We start from the raw sequence: 16,249 nt of genomic DNA on the forward strand, positions 1-16,249 counted from the left end.
ATTCTACTAGATTAACTGTTTTGGTTTAATTCTTTCTAAGTAACTGCTGAGGAATATTTCAGAACTGAAAGGAAACTTAGATGTTCAGTGGTGCCCAACAAGTACAAATAAACTTAATTAAGTTCTAGTCAAGGGGGATGTTAATAACGATAAAATTTTTTGTGGAACAATTCTTTGTCAGGAACTTTTTTATACACAAGCAAGGTAGTTAAGGGTTCCTGAGGGGGACTGAAAAACAATCTCATATCCTACATTTTCCGATGACCTTTCTACTGGAGATGTTAAAACAGTCCAGTTTAGAATCCCAGGTTATCATTTAAAATTGAAAATGGCCAAAGCTTTAGGTTCAAAGTGTTGATCTTTTCCATTAAATAAGCACCTATCAGGTAATTCATAACTTAATAAGTGAATATTTTCAGAGTATTTAGTAATTTTACCCATTTGACATGTGAATATTAAAACTAACTTATTACTGGTTACTTTCATGTAGCTGTAGTATATGTAGAACACCTAAGTTTTATTGAAAGCCTGGCTTTGTTCTGTGAAATTATTTAATTTGCTTTTTTTTTCCAAAATAAGTGGCAATGATGTTTATGCTATAAGCATCTATTTTCCTACCTTTGCTATAAGCAAACATATTTTCCAATTTTTCAAAAAATATATGGTGATTCTCAAATTTCTTTCCCAAAAATAAAGACCAGTATATAAATTTTAAGAATTTAAAGTCTAAGGTGTCCAAAAAGTCAACATAACTAGGTTAAGAAATTATAAATACATAGTTACAGTACATTCCTAGGACAGCCTTATTCAAACATAATGCATTTTCTTTGAGATTAACAGGAAATTGTAGATATTTCAGGTGAGAAAAGTTAAAATCTCTGTTTTGTACATACCTTATATGAAATGTAAGAGGGATTACAAGTAAATATTCCATTAAACAAAATATTTTTATCATTAAGTTATCTATTTACTATCTTAGATAATGATATATGCCAGTGGGTCATTCAACATTAGAAATTCAATAAAACACCAGGATACTTACTACTGGATTTATAAAATAGAAAAAAACTCTAGGTTTACAGTTATATTAAACTTTTGGTGGATGCCCTAAAAGATGGTGACATTCACCAATGTGAATTAAAAAACAGTGATTAGAGACATTGTGGCAATACTCTCCTTGCATTACACACAGACGTGTCTACCCAAGATTGAGACAGCAGAATTAAGAAGTAAGCCCTTAAAATAACATGCAAAAACAATCATCATTTTCTCTAACTAACTTCATTTTGCTCTGCAATTTTTTATTTCCAATGATAATGGGGAATATAGAGAATTTGAAAGCAGGGATAGAAAACCAATAAAAGGCCAAGTTTTGTGGAGTAGACTTGCCAAGTTTATTATCTTCCAATTTAAAACTGTCAGTTTATTGCATATATTAAATAGATTGAAAGTTCAAGCTCCCTGATATCCAGGTGGCCATTTATTGTCAAAATTGATGGTTTTGCTAAAATGAAGACATTACTTGATTTATAGCAGGTGAAAATTAGGAAAAATGAACATGTGGATTCCATCTTTTAGGTGTGATTTTCCACTCTAAGGGAACTTCCCTGTTTCTCCCTTTTCCAAATCTAGAATCTGAGTATAGAAAGAAGCATATATACCTTTGTGGAAGTAAAGCGAGGGGCTTCTGGTTGGGTTTCCATGCTGTCTCTGAGTTCTTACTTGCTACAAATGAGATGTCATTCATCCTGTAAGGTAACGGCACCTGAGGGTTTATGTAAGAGGTGCCATGTGGGTCTGTTGAAATATTTTGCTGTAGTCTACCCTTTTGTCTAATCCAGGCACCTTTTGTCTCAGCTGTGGCACTGAAGAAATTCTGAATTCTTGTACACACCAAAAACAGGTGATAGTAGCAGTTAATTCTGAGGAAATAGATGTGGTCTTTTAAATTCAGTTTTTCTCTTCTTCTTCTTTTAAGCTTCACCACCCAGGACCAGAAAGACTTTCCCCATTTCTGCCTTTTAAATTACACCCATGATTCACATAAAACTGAATAAGATAAGCTACTCTTCAGCTTCTTAAATGGATGATCATTCAGTCTACTGCCCCAAATTAAAACTGAGCAACTTAACTACCATATATGCATGGTAGAGCGACCATATATGCAAACAATACAGAGTTGTCAATTAACTCCATGAAAGTTTATTTTTACCAGAAAATTATATTTCTGAAGAGACCATTCAGGTAATAAAGTAATTAGAGAAAGGCATGGGAGACGGACATGAAAATTATAGTATTTGCATTCTGAAAGGAAGAGACTACACTCAAGACATCTGCAACCACCAAAGCTAAGGATTAAAAAGAACACCCACTTTGCTAAGTTTTATGACAAATTGATATAAGAAGATTTCCCTAGCTCCACCACAAATTGTAAGATTCTAGTATCATTGTATTCTTTATATTTGGTTTGAAATAGCAAATGTGAAAATATAGTCCCTGGCAAGGACTAAATGTTCAAAAACCGTTTGTTTTTATATTTTCTGCATATTTTGCCTGCCATGTATCTAACCACCTATGTATCCATCTAACTATTCTACTTTTGAATTTCTTTCTCATTTTGTCTAACCATGTACTTCTATCTTCCATTTGCTCAAATATGAAAATCAAGGAAAGGTGGCAAAATGGAACTTGGATCACTGTTTCATATAATAAAATAGGTGAAATTCTGTTGCCTGGGACTATGCCTTAAAAAAAGCTGCCCAAGTAGGGATCCAAGAAAACAGAAAGATAGTTGACTGGCCAGAAACTAATCCAAGTTGCCTGTTCTAAATTTTTTTTAATAAAGAAAAGGAAAAAATAAGAGGGTAATGGTTAATTTGTTACTTCAGCATTTATATTTTTAAGAAATATAATTTTTATTATTTATGCTGTTTATTTTCTTATAACTAATACAAATGTTTTAAATGACTCCACATGGCATTATAACTGTTTCATAAATCCATGATTAAGTTGTATTAGAAACTTGAAAGATCTTATTAGATACTTAGAAATCCAAATGAGGCAAATCTAGAAATCCTGATGTTATACAGGTATAGATATATCCTTAAAAAGATCTGAGCCAAGCAATGTGCATACTTTGGTGGCACATAGTAATGAAATAGGACATATTATTGATTTATTAATAGTTTAAAGACTGTTGGATGTACAAATCTATTATAAAACAAGAGCAAAGTTTTTAAAAACTCTTGAATTCGCCATACTACTGCTCTTATATTCCCTCACCTGCTTTTCAAATTCTTCTGACACTAACATAAATTACTTTATAAATCTAACAAACTCCAATTCTACTGAGGGATATCTAAAACATTACTTCCCTCAAAAAGAGGTCCCCACCCCCTTCTCTCAGACTCAAGAAAAGCAGTTGGAAAAGTAAAATGGTAAAACATTGTTTCTTCATCCCACTGGAAGGAATCATTTGTACTTTTCAAATTCTCTTTAAAGATTTCAAAAAGTGTTTGCTCTTTCAACAGCCTCAGAAGCTCTGTGTATTGGGAGGGTGTAGGACATAATAGGGAGTGGAAGAGCATTTTGTAGAATGTATGCCTCAGTTGCTTATCCATTCATTTCCTTCTGCCTGACATGTTTCCCCACCCCCTCACCAGCATCCTTTCAAAAAAAATGTTAAGTGTCACTTCTTCAAAGAAATCTCTCTGACAACTGAAACAAATCTAGGCCTCCAGTTACATGCTTTCCTGCCAAACGCACTTTTCCTCCACAGAAATCACCCCAGCTTTAATTGGTCATCATTTGTGAAATAACTGGCTCTGTTTCTTTCCCATATCATACTCTTGGCTGCAGCAGGAGGGCAGAGACTAAGTGCTCACTACTGCACCTGACGCTTAGTAGTAGGTCAATGAGTACTGATGAGTAAATAAAAAGAGGGTAAAATATTCATGGGGTTAACATAGACAAGATGTCTAATGTGGACAAATTACACTTTTTCGTGTCCCTCCTTCACCAGGTGAAGGGGGAGTGTGTGCTAGAAGAACCAGCTTCACCAATAGACTACTAAGAGTTCTTGCGTGGAGTATAAGCACATTCCTCCCACAGCAATCCAAAGTGAACCCTGTACAACCACACCTCCATCAAGAGGGATTAAGACAGAGCCATTTCTTTGTACCCGCCTCTGCTTATATTCCCACACTCACAAGTTTTCCAGGGTGCACTCTGGCATTCAGCAAATGTCCTTTCATGCTCAGTCTCTTATGCGAACATTCTACTCGCCTTCCACATTTAACAGATAGCTCCTGAAGATGGTGCTTCCTCCACCATTCTTAGCAGTGGTAGTTATTTATTCCAATATCATGGGATACTGACTCTCTTTTTCTGTCATTGCCCTTTTCACACCATTTTTCTCTACTCATCTCTAAACTCTAACACGCTTTAAAGTCTCAAAATCTCAAGATGATAAGCAACTTCAGTAAAGTCTCAAGATACAAAATCAATGTGCAAAAATCACAATCATTCCTATACAACAAAAATATTCAAACAGAAAGCCAAATGAGGAACAAACTTCCATTCACAGTGGCTACAAAGAGAATAAAATACATAGAAATACAACTAACGAGGGATTTGATAGACCTCTTCAAGGAGAACTACAAACTACTGCTCAAGGAACTAAGAGAGGACACAAACATAGAAAAATACTCCATGCTCATGGTTAGGAAGAATCAATATTGTGAAAATGGCCAAACTGCCCAAAGTAATTTTTTGATTCAAGGCTATTCCCATCAAGCTACCACTGACCTTCTTCACAGAACTGGAGAAAACCACCTTAAACTTCAAATGGAACCAAAAAGAGACTGCATAGCCAAGACAGTCCTAAGCAAAAAGAACAAAGCTGGAGGCATCACACTACCTGACTTCAAACTACACCACAAGGCTACAGTAATCAAAACAGCATAGTACTGGTACCAAAACAGAGATCTACAACAATGGAAAAGAACAGAGGCCTCAAAAGTAATGCCACACATCTACAACGATCTGATCTTTGACAAACCTCACAAAAACAAGCAACAGGGAAAGGATTCCCTGTTTAATACATGGTGTTGGGAAACTGGCTAGTCAAGTGCATAAAGCTGAAACTGGACCCCTTCCTTACACCTTACACAAAATTAAACTCAAGATGGATTAAAGATTTAAACATAAGACCTAACACCATAAAAACCCTAGAAGAAAACGTAAGCAATACAACTGAGGACATAGGCATAGGCAAGGACTTCCTGACTAAAACACCAAAAGCAATGGCAATAAAAGCCAAAATAGACATATGGGATCTAATTAAACTCCAGAGCTTCTGCTGAGCAAAAAAAAAACAATCACTAGCATGAACCAGCAACCAACAGAATGGGAGAAAATTTTTGTAAGCTACCCATCTGACAAAGGGCTAGTATCGAGAATCTACAAATAACCAAAACAAATTTACAAGAAAAAAACAAGCAAACCCATTCAAAAGTGAGCAAAGGATATAAACAGGCACTTTTCAAAAGAAGACATTTATTCGGCCAACAAATATATGAAAAAATGCTCATCATCACTGGTCAAATCAAAACCACACTAGATACTGTCTCACGCCATTTAAAATGGCAATCATTAAAAAATCTGGAGATGCTGGAGAGGTTGTGGAGAAATAGGGATGCTTTTACACTGTTGGTGGGAGTGTAAATTAGTTCAACCATTGTGGAAGACAGTGTGGAGATTCCTCAAGGATCTAGAAATAGAAATACCATTTGACCCAGCAATCCCATTACTGGGTATATACCTGAAGGATTATAAATTGTTCTTTTATGAAGACACATGCACATGTATGTTCATTGTGGCACTGTTTACAACAGCAAAGACTTGGAACCAACCCAAATGCCCATGAATGATAGACTGGATACAGAAAATGTGGCACATATACACTATGGAATACTATGTAGCCATAAAAAAGTTGAGTTCATGTCCTTTGCAGGGACATGGATGAATCTGGAAACCATCATTCTCTGCAAGCTAACACAAGAACAGAAAACCAAGTATCACATGTTCTCACTCATAAATGGGTGTTGAACAACAAGAACACATGGACACAGGAGGGGAATTCACACACTAGGGTCTGTTAGGGTTGGTGGGGTTACAGGAGGGATAGCAGGGGGTGGGGGGTTTGGAGAGGGATAACATTAGGTTAAATACCTATTGTAGGTGACGGAGGGATAGATGCAGCAAACCACCATGGCATGTGTCTACCTATGCAACAATCCTGCACGATCTGCACATGTACCCCAGAACTTAAAGCATGTATTTAAAAAAAATCACGTTACCAGATCATAGCCTAAGCATTGCCATGACTAAAAACTTCAACTCTTTCATAATCAGTTTCCTGTAGTTCACTCTCTGACTGCTACTTCCTATTTTTCCAACAATCTTTCAATTCTAAAACGTTCTTACTGTCGTCGCTTATCCTTTGTTTGCTATCATACTAACTGAATTTGGGAGCATAAAACTGACTTGTTCCTGTTTGTTTTTTACTAGGCAAAAAACTGTGTATATGACAACTGGATATACTAATTGGTTGACAGTAAGATATGTTATCCAAAACTGACCATGGAAAGTGGGGTATTGTGGCTCATGATTAATATAACATACGGAGATAGAAACAAAATAGCAGTTCAGAAATATCCATATTTCTGCCCTTAAGTAGTATTAGAAACTGGGGCAGAGGAGAGATTTAAAGGCAGCAGCTAATTCTGCAAAATAACTGTCATTTATTTATTGCTAGTAAATAATTACAGCTTTTCTATTAAATAGAAAACTGATCATTAGCAAATAATTCTAAATATTATGTACATAGCTTTAATAAAAGTGAGCTGATTATTATTTATAAGCCACTGACATTGTTTAATTCAACTACTTTTTCATAATATTTCAATGGTTGTTGGTATATCAGCAATTCTACCAGAAAAAAAAATACAACGGAGTTGGCTTTTATATTCTAACTTCCTTCTGTCAGGAACTGCCAGATTGCTTCAAATGTATGACACCAGTATTGAAGATATAATGATTATAAAGTGAGTAATGTTCAAGGGGAAAAAAGTAAGATGAATAGTACCCAACAGCTGCCAATCAGAATTAAATGATATGATGAGGTTACTGTCTGACAGTCAAGAAAAGGACAATTCAATAGCCATGATACTACTATATTTAGTCATTTCATAACAAATGACATTTTTAAAGTTCCAGATCATACATGGCAGAGATGCGGATATAGTGTTCTTAAACTCTTTATATAATTAGATATGGAAATGTATAATCAAGTGCATATAACAAATGTCAGTTCCCTGATGAAGAGACCCCTCCCCTGCCTTTAATCTTGAAACACCTGTGATACACAGACTTTCAACCCGTCAGATTTGATCCATAACACACTGACATCCAAGCCATACTCTGCATGAAGATCAGAAGCCACCTGGTAGCCAGGCTTATGGACTTAGTCTCCGACAATAAAATTATGTGGGGCTCAGAAAAAAAATGTCCTATTAGGCAGGAATGTAACTATCATTATTTTATTTTAAGATTTTTACATCCAGATTAGAATTTAGATCACTTTCTTTCTTCAACAAGTAAGCATATAAACTGCTGCATCTAATTCACAAGAATAACTTTGTTTGGTCCGTTTCAAGTATATTTGTCATATAGTCCACCTTCAGGAAAGTTTCTCGGAAAGCTTTATTTAGTAGGTGTCATTTTCTAAACAGAGTATTTCTAGGAAAGAAAGCAAAACAAACCAAATAAAATAGTGCCATGAGAAAAGGCTTAAAGGACTGTGTGGAAGAGGTGGGATACTTGAGAGGATGAAGCGTGCAGGTTCTAGATATCTTTCTTCCTTCAAGAAAATCCCCCATGTAAGCAGAATTGGCTGACAGCCTCCAGCACCTTGGGGTCCACGATGGCTTTTACTCCAAAGCCACATATCCATGTTCTGCTCACAGCCAATGATTAAATATGGTGAGGTCTCTAAATCTGGACATGCCTGCCTGATGTGGGATTTTTCCAAGGAGTAACATTTGCCTGGGGACTCCACATTGGTCTGTCTGACGCTTTTGCAGAATGCCAGGGTAGTCTTAAGGGTTTTCTACCAAATACTTCTTCCTTCCTTATCTCCTTTTACACATGTCAGGGCTGAATTGCTGTCTGAAGGCATTTTTTGCCTGCTTCTGCTTCCTTCCCTTCTTCTTTATCCCTCACAGATAGTTTCTAATAAATCTTGGCACTTCTAATTCCATCTTGGCATCTGCTTCACAGAGGACTCAATCTCACCCATATAACATAACCACTAATAAATAGGTATACACTCAATTATTTTTATTTCATATTATACTCTCTCTTGTAAAAAGGAAAAAAAATCTCTCTCCTATTTAGTACATACCACATGGCTTTATAAATTCCCCTGTCACTTCATTTCTGTCACTGCCTACTTGCCTGGCTACTTCCTCACTCATTGAAGTCATTGGCACCTGTTCCATCATGTTTTCCACTCCAATTTTTGATATGATACTGTGACAATTTTATGGACACATGGACAGCCGATTAAAGGCTTAGCTTGTTTGTCTTCTGCAAAAATTTCCTCCACTAGTCCATGGAAGCCATCACTCTTTAATAAGTCATTCCACTGCACAACTACAAATTCTGTCCTCTTACTTATCTATTTGGTTTATACCACTACAGGTTTTTTTTTTCCAAACAATGAAATTTCTGTCCACCAGACTTTTTTTCTCTACTGTATGCTTCCTCTATTTTCTAATGTCACGTACCTCTGTTCTAGATCCAGATTTCACAGATCCTTTTCTTTTTTTAAGAGACAGGGTGTCTCTTTGTCACCTTGGTTGGAGTTCAGTGGCATGATCATAGCTCATGGCAGCCTCAAACTCCTGGGCTCAAGCAATCCTTCTGCGTCAGCCTCCCAAGTAGCTGTGACTGCAAGTGTGTTACCATGCCTGGCTAATATTTTTATAGAGACAGGATTTCTCCATGTTGCCCAGGTTGACCGTGAACTCCTAGGTTCAAGAGATCTTCCCTCCTCAGCCCCTCAAAGTGCTGGGTTTATAGGCATAAGCCACCGCATAGAACACTTTTAAACTGCTCTCTTTTTTCCAGTAGCCTAAATTCCTGGGCTTTGTTATCCTTTCGTCACATTCATCTAAACAATCTAGAAAAATCTGGCCATTTATTCCATGACTATATTTAAGCTACTCAATTCCACTGAGAAAAATATATTACATAACAGAAGATAAATTTCCTCAGTGGTCTCCAATTTCCACTGAGTGTTCAAAACTGCCCTATAATTTTACTGTTACCCAATGAGTTCATCTCCAATTTCTCATTGTAGATCTTTAAACACTTTCCATTTTCCTGAAATGTCAGATCTTGCTAGCTTTCCATTCACTTTGAACTCCTTTTACTCCTCTCCTTCCAATATAATGACAGACCCCTCTACCCCTACCCTCCATCCAAAACTAAATGATTTTTGTTTTGTATATGATACTTTTCTATTTTTTCAGGGATGTTATGCTATCAATGATTCCCTGTGTTTATAGTTTTTAAATCTCTTCTCTCTTTGATCATTCATAATTTAAGTCAAAAGAAAAATAGATTAAATAGATGATGGAAAAAATAGATTAAATAGATGAATGAACAGATAGACAGATAGATTAGATAGATAGATAGATAGATGCACACACACATACACACACACACATATATACATAGATAAAATAATTGTTTACAAATAAATGGTCTAAAAACTACCTGACTCCACTGGTCCAACTTGACCTTCGTTATTGGCACTCTTGGTCTTTTTCTACTCTTAGGCACTTAGTCAGATTATATTTCCACACATGCTATTTCTATTTCCTCAACTCCAGTTTTTCCTTACTTCCCTCAAATTGGGCTTCTGCAATGCATTTCATGTCAGAAAGACCAATGGATTCCTCTTTATCTTTGCCTTGCTTGACATCTCCGCAGGACTTAACATTGTTGATCACAACATTTTTCTTAGAACAAGCCTTTTCTTGGTTTCCCTGAGATCACACTCCACATTATCTATGTATTTCAATCTCTTTTTATGGCTTATTTTCTCAATCTCCTTTTTTCGGTTATTTTCCTATGAAATCTTGGTCAATTAAGTGCCACAGGTCACTAACTAACAACCTGCCTCTTCACCTTACACTTCCCTAGGTGATTTCATCTATTCTCAAGATTTAGATTTCTTGAGTTAATAACATCAAACCTAATCTCTCTAGTCTGATATTCTTATATTCTTACTAGACATCTCTGTGTGGAGTGCTCATATGCATTACAAAGTTAACTGATCCAAAACTGAAATTATGATTTTTCTCTACTATTTTTTTATGGTTCTATAACTCACTCCATGAAACCAAAGAATCATCCTTGGTTTCAAAAAAAGAAGAATCATTCTTCTTTTTTTGTGCCTCCTATATAAAAGAAAGAAACAAAATAATCAGCACTATTCTTTTCATGTTTGAAGATTTCTACACAAGATTTCGTTTCTTCTGGATCCAACCTTACCTTATAATTTAACCTTAATTTTTACTTAGCTAACTCTATTTTTGTTTCCAATCTCTCAGTTAAATTCAATTCAATTTTTAAATAAAACCTACCTTGAGCTCCCCAGTTTGACTGATTAACTGTTTCATATACTCCCTTTTCTATATTGCTATGATGGTTAGTTTTATGTATTAACCTGGATAGGTTAGTTCCCAGTTATTTAATCAAATGTTAATCTAGGTGTTGCTTGAAGGTATTTTGTATATGTAGCTAACATCTACAATCAATTGACTTTAAGTAAAGGGGATTTTCCTCAATGATATAGATGAGACTCATCTAATCAGTTGAAAGGCATTGAGAGCAAAAATTAAGATTTCTCAGAAAAGAAATACTTCCTCAATACTGTAGCATTCCCCTGCCTGAGTTGCCAGCTTGCTGGCTTGCCAACAGATTGAGACTTTGCAAAGACCCTATAATTGTGTCAGCCAAACCTTTAAATTAAATTTTCCTATGTGTGTATATGTGTGTGTTCTGTTTTTCTGTAGGTCCTTGACTAATGCAGTTTCTATAGCACCCTCCAACTTTTTAGCTAGCATTCAAGATATGCCTGATAATATCCTAATATTTATCTTCTCTATGATATCATAACCTCAAGGAGGAGGATGTATATATCTATTATTGATCAATTTCCATATAATCTAGCACATTTTCAGGCATATGTAGTACATGCTCAAAATTTTTATTTAAAAATAAAGTAAGATATGTTCCAAGATGGTTGAATAGGAAAAGCTCTGAATTGCAATTCCCAGTGAAAACACAGAGGCTGCTGCAGGTGATCCCCAGGCAAGCAGGATCTGGAGTGGACGTCCAACAGTCCTGCGGCAGGCAGGCCTGACTATCAGAAGGAAAACTAAGAAACAGGAAGAAATAACTTCATCAGCAACAAAAAGGACATCCACTCAGAGACCCCATCAGAAAGTCACCAACCACAAAGACCACAGGTAGATAAATCCACAAAGATGGAAATAAACCAGTGCAAAAAGGATTAAAATACCCAAAACTAGAATGCCTCTCCTCCTCCAAGGGATCACAACTCCTCCCCAGCAGGGGAACAAGGCTGGATGGAAAATCAGTCTGATGAATTGACGGAAACAGGCTTCAGAAGGTGGGTAATAACAAACTTCACTGAGCTGTAAGATCACATTCTAACCCAATGCAAAGAAGATAAGAACTTTGAAAAAAGGTTTGATGAAATGATAAGGAGAATCAACAGCTCAGAGAGGAATATAAATGAATTGATGAAGCTGAAAAACACAACACAAGAAATTCGGGAAGCATACACAAGTTTCAATAGCCTAATCAAACAAGCAGAAGAAAGGATATCAGAGATTGAAGATCAACTCAATGAAATAAAATGAGAGGGCAAGATTAGAGAGAAAAGAGTTAAAAGAAATGAACAAAGCCTCCAAGACATATGGGATTATGTAAAAAGACCTAATCTACGTTTGATAGGTGTACCTGAATGTGACAGAGAGAATGAATCCAAGCTGGAAAACACTCTTCAGGATATTATCCAGGAGAACTTCCCCAACCTAGCAAGGCAGGCCAACATTCAAGTCCAGGAAATACAGAGAACACCACAGAGATACTCCTCAAGAAGAGCAACCCCAAGGCACATAATCTTCAGATTCACCAGGGTTGAAATGAAGGAAAAAAACGCTAAGGGCAGCCAGAGAGAAAGGTCGGGTTACCCACAAAGGGAAGCCCATCAGACTCACAGTGGATCTCTCGGCAGAAATCCTACAAGCCAGAAGAGAGTGAAGACCAATATTCAACATCCTTAAATAAAAGAACTTTCAACTTAGAATTTCATATCCAGCCAAACTAAGCTACAGAAGTGAAGGAGAAATAAAATCCCTTATGAACAAGTAATTGCTCAGACATTTCATAACCACCAGGCCTGCTTTACAAGAGCTCCTGAGAGAAGCACTAAACACAGAAAGCAGCAACCAGTACCAGCCACTCCATAAATGTACCAAATGGTAAAGAAGATCGACACAATGAAGAAACTGCATCCACTAATGGGCAAAACAACCAGCTGGCATCAAAATGGCAGGATCAAATTCACACATAACAATATCAACCCTAAATGTAAATGGGCTGAATGCCCCAATCAAAAGACACAGACTGGCAAATTGGATAAAAAGTCAATACCCAACAGTGTGCTGCATCCAGAAAACCCATCTCACATGCAAGGATACACAAAGCCTCAAAGTAAAGGGATGAAGGAAGATCTACCAAACAAATGGAGAGGAAAAAATAAGCAGGAGTTGCAATCCTAGTCTCTGATAAAATAGACTTTAAACCAACAAAGATCAAAAAAGAAAAGAAGGGCATTACATAATGGTAAAAGTATCAATGCAACAAGAAGAGCTAACAATCCTAAATATATATGCATCCAATACAGGAGCACCCAGATACATAAAGCAAGTTCTTAATGACCTACAAAGAGACTTAGACTCCCACACAATAATAGGGGGAGACTTTAACACTCCACTGTCAATATTAGACATATCAATAAGACAGAAAATTAACAAGCATATCCAAGACTTGAACACAGACCTGGACCAAGCAAACCTAATAGACATTTACAGAACTCTCCACCCCAAATCCACAGAATACACATTCTTCTCAGAACCACATCACACCTACTCTAAAATTGACCACATAATTGGAAGTAAATCACTCCTCAGCAAATGTAAAAGAACAGAAATCATAACAAACAGTCTCTCAGACCACTGTGCAATCAAGTTAGAACTCAGAATTAAGAAACTAACTCAGACCTGGACAACTTCATGGAAATTGAACAAGTTGGTCTTGAATGTTGACTGGATAAACAATGAAATGAAGGGAGAAATAAATATATTTTTTGAAACCAATGAGAATGAAGACATGACATACCAGAATCTATGGGACACACTAAAAGCAGTGTCTAGAGGAAAATTTATAGGAATAAATGAAGACACGACATACCAGAATCTATGGGACACATTAAAAGCAGTGTCTAGAGGAAATTTTATAGGAATAAATGCCCACATGAGAAGCAAGGAAAGATCTAAAACTGACACCCTATCATCAAAATTGAGAGAGCTAGAGGAGGAAGATCAAAAAAGCTCAAAAGCTAGCCGAAGACATGAAATACCTAAGATCAGAGAAGAACTGAAGGAGATCAACACACAAAAACCCTTCAAAAAATCAATGAATCCAGGCGATGGTTTTTTGAAAAGATCAACAAAATAGACAGACCACTAGCCAGATTAATAAAAAAGAAAAGAGAGAATAACCAAATTGATGCAATAAAAAATGATAAAGGGGATATCACCACAGATTCCACAGAAATTCAAACCATCATCAGAGATTATTACAAACAACTCTATGCACATAAACTAATAAACCTGGAAGAAATGGATAAATTCCTGGACACTTGCCTCCTCCCAAGCCTAAACCAGGAAGAAGCCGAAACCCTGAACAGACCCATAACAAGGTCTGAAGTTGAGGCAGCAATTAAGAGCTTACCACCCAAAAAAAGCCCAGGTCCAGATGGGTTCACAGCTGAATTCTACCAGACATACAAAGAGGAGCTGGTACCACTCCTTCTCAAACTATTCCAAGCAATCCAAAAAGAGGGATTCCTCCCAAAATTATTTTATGAGACCAACATCATCCTGATACCAAAACCCACAGAGACTCAACAAAAAAAGAAAACTTCAGCCCTATACGCATGATGAACATAGATGCAAAAATCTTCAATAAAATACTGGCAAACCAATTGGAACAACACATCAAAAAGTTATCCATCATGATCAAGCAGGCTTCGTCCCGGGGATGCAAGGCTGGTTCAACATATGCAAGTTTATAAACGTAATCCACCACATAAACAGAACCAAAGACAAAAACGACATGATTATCTCAATAGATGCAGAGGACGCCTTTGACAAAATTCAACAGCCCTTTATGCAAAAAAACTCTCAAGAAACTAGGTATTGACAGAACGTATCTCAAAATAATAAAAGTTATTTGTGACAAACCCACAGCCAATATCATACTGAATGTGCAAAAACTGGAAGCATTCCCTTTGAAATGTGGCACTAGAAAAGGATGCCCTCTCTCACCACTCCTATTCCATATAGTATTGGAAGTTCTAGCCAGAGCAATCAGGCAAGAAAAAGAAATAAACAGTATTCAATTAGGAAAGGAGGAAGTCAAATTGTCTCTATTTGCAGATGACACGATTGTATATTTAGAATACCCCATTGTTTCTCCCCAAAATCTCCTTAAACTGATAAGCAACTTCAGCAATATCTTAGGATACAAAATCAATGTGCAAAAATCACAAGCATACTTATACACCAATAACAGACTTAAAGAGAGCCAAATCAAGAACGAACTGCCATTCACTATTGCTACAAAAAGAATAAAATACCTAGGAATACAACTAACAAAGGATGTAAAGGACCTCTTCACAAACCACTGCTCAACGAAATAAGAGAGGACACAAACAGATGGAGAAACATTCCATGCTCATGATTAGGAAGAATCAATATCATGAAAATGTCCATACTGCCCAAAGTAATTTATATATTCAATGCTATCCATATCAAGTTACCAATGACCTTCTTCACAGAACTGGAAAAACCCACCTTAAGCTTTATATGGAACCAAAAGAGAGCCCGCAGAGCCATGTAAATTCTAAGTAAAAAGAACAAAGCTGGAGGCATTCTGCTACCTGACTTCAAACTGTACTACAAGTCACAGTAATCAAAACATCATGGTAGTGGTACCAAAATAGAGATATAGACCAATGGAACAGAACAGAGGCCTCGGAGGCAACGCCACACATCTACAACCATCTGATCTTTGGCAAACCTCACAAAAACAAGCAATAAGGAAAAGATTCCCTGTTTAATAAATGGTGTTGGGAAAAGTGGCTAGCAGTGTGCAGAGAGCAGAAACTGGACACATTTCTGACACCTTAAACTAAAATTAACTCCAGATGGATTGACTTAAACATAAGACCTAACACCATAAACTTAGAAGAAAACCTAAGCAAAACCATTCAGGACATAAGCATAGACAAGGACTTCATGACTAAAACACCAAAAGCATTTGCAACAAAAGACAAAATCAACAAATGTGATCTAATTAAATTTCAGGGCTTCTGCACAGTAAAAGAAGCAATCATTAGAGTGAATCAGCAACCAAAAGAATGGGAAAAAGTTTTTGCAATCTACCCATCTGACAGAGGACTTATATCCAAAATCTACAAAGAACTAAAACAGATTTACAAGAAACAAACAAACAAACCCATTCAAACGTGAGCAAAGGATATGAACAGACACTTTTCAAAAGAAGATGTATATGAGGCCAACAAACATATGAAAAATGTTCATCATCACTGGTCATTAGAGAAAGGCAAATCAAAACTACATCTCACACCAGTTAGAATGGTGATCATTAAAAAATCTAGATAACAGATGCTGGAGAGGATGTGGAGTAACAGGAACACTTTTACACTGTTGGTGAGAGTGTAAATTAGTTCAACCATTGTGGAAGACAGTGTGGCGATTCCTCAAGGATCTAGAAATAG

At 36.5% G+C, this 16,249-nt stretch overlaps 1 protein-coding gene and 1 long non-coding RNA gene across 8 annotated transcripts in view; one reads left to right on the forward strand and one right to left on the reverse strand.

Annotated features, from left to right (window-relative positions):
- GRIK2 (glutamate ionotropic receptor kainate type subunit 2) overlaps positions 1-16,249 on the reverse strand; it is a 728,978-nt gene that overhangs the window by 93,583 nt on the left and 619,146 nt on the right. The gene's annotated exons all lie outside the window — the stretch shown is intronic.
- Positions 1,513-2,838, forward strand: LOC116549545. The gene is made up of 2 exons (XR_004267933.1): positions 1,513-1,665; positions 1,737-2,838. It is a non-coding gene; the product is annotated as an uncharacterized LOC116549545 (long non-coding RNA).

The sequence above is a fragment of the Sapajus apella genome, unplaced genomic scaffold, assembly GCF_009761245.1.
Source record: "Sapajus apella isolate SASKATOON/1434 unplaced genomic scaffold, GSC_monkey_1.0 scaffold6, whole genome shotgun sequence".
In the NCBI taxonomy this organism is placed as follows: domain Eukaryota; kingdom Metazoa; phylum Chordata; class Mammalia; order Primates; family Cebidae; genus Sapajus; species Sapajus apella.